Here is a 1789-nt window from a genome sequence, read left to right on the forward strand (position 1 = left end):
GGGGTGTGCTTCTTCCCATCATCTGGGGGTGAGTGATGAAAATTTCAACGTAATTTGTCTAACCTCAAAATGTGCCAAGAAAGGATGCGGTAAAAAGAAAGTGGAGAAATATTACTGTGGAGAAAGTAACCCAAAACTTCCAAACTTGACTGAGTTATAGCTGTGGAGAAGGACAAATATTCTGACTATTCTATCAAACTGATTTAATTTACACATTTTTGAGGATAGGCACACTTCTCTCAATAGTGCTGCAGTTATTGGAACCCTTCTACGCTACAAACAAAAAGTTAAGGATATTTTTCATTTTTGGCCAATTTTTTTTTTTTTTTTTCCAGTTGGGATTCTTGCACAGCACTTTCTACTTTTTTTTTGTGTGAATTGAATTTAAACACATTTTTTTAATGACCAGACATAGTTTTATTTACATATGGCAAAAATGACCAAAAAATGACAAAAAAAGAGAAATATTCTTAACTTTTTGTTTGTAGTGTATATCTAGACACTTTTATCTTGAGAGGTAAAAAGCTAAATGTTTTTAAACAAGAAAAATCATACCCTAACGCAGAAAATACATCAGCATGAATCTGCTTAGGATTTAAAACTTTCTAGTACTTGATGCCACAATGCCAGATTTGGTCTTTTTTTTTTTTTTTTTTACAAACACCATCTAACACCAACTATTAAGGATGTCTATTTATCAGCAAATTCACTCTTATCTGAAAAAAATAAAATAATAAAATTAGCTGTCAAATGGGTTGAACTGGTCAAAAATGTTCATATTCTTTTCCAAACAACATAATACCGCCCAGTTTGTCAGTTAGTTTTCATGCGTCAGGACATATTTTGCACCAGTGTTTCCCAATGCTGTTGGAGGCGTAATGGTACTAATGCAAAAATGTGAAACCAGCCAAGTTATTTGATGACATGTGACTATCAATCTTCAGTGTTGAAGTTTTCTCAAAATATGGTTTCTGCATACTGAAAAATAACCCATAAATACTATTAGACCAAACTTTTGAACTTTCCATCTTCTCTCAAACTACATTACATAAAAAAGAGGAACATTTTTATCATTAGTTTGTGATTAGTTTACAATAGTGGATATCTCAGTTTGATATTGGAGGGCGTAGTATGTGGTTTTATCAAGAACAGCTGTAGGAGTCAATTAGTTGGCTTGCAACTCTTCAAAAACAGAAATATAACTTCCAACAGGCACCAAGAAGAGACATCACATCTGTCTTATCCTGGCCTCCCTTTACAGAAAACACCACCACTTTCCGTAAAACTGATTAAAAAAATGTATAAGCACGATCCTCCTCAGATACTGTCTTCATATGTCTGTTCTTTTGCTACTAAATCATATTAAGTCTTTAATTTCTCCATCTGAATTTTCTTTTTTTTGTTTTTTTTTTCCCTGATGATCAATGTAGAGTACATTTATCTGAGCTTTTTCTGCTGAAAACAAAACTCAAGAGATGCTGTGTTTTGTCTGATGTTAACCTTTGCTACCAAGAGCCACCATATTATCACTTTTTTTTTCAAACTTTATTGAAAATATGTGTTTACAACACACTGAGAAATTTTGAACAAACATCAAGATGTCAAAAGGAAAAATCATCCAAACAAATAAATTAACATAATGCAAAGGCTTACAGACACACAGAAGAAATAATAATAATAATAATAATAATAATAATAATAATAATAATAATAATAATAATAATAATAATAATAATTATTATTATTATTATTATTATTATTATTATTATTATAACTTAAATTATAAATA

Source organism: Sphaeramia orbicularis, chromosome 21, assembly GCF_902148855.1.
Source record: "Sphaeramia orbicularis chromosome 21, fSphaOr1.1, whole genome shotgun sequence".
Taxonomy (NCBI): domain Eukaryota; kingdom Metazoa; phylum Chordata; class Actinopteri; order Kurtiformes; family Apogonidae; genus Sphaeramia; species Sphaeramia orbicularis.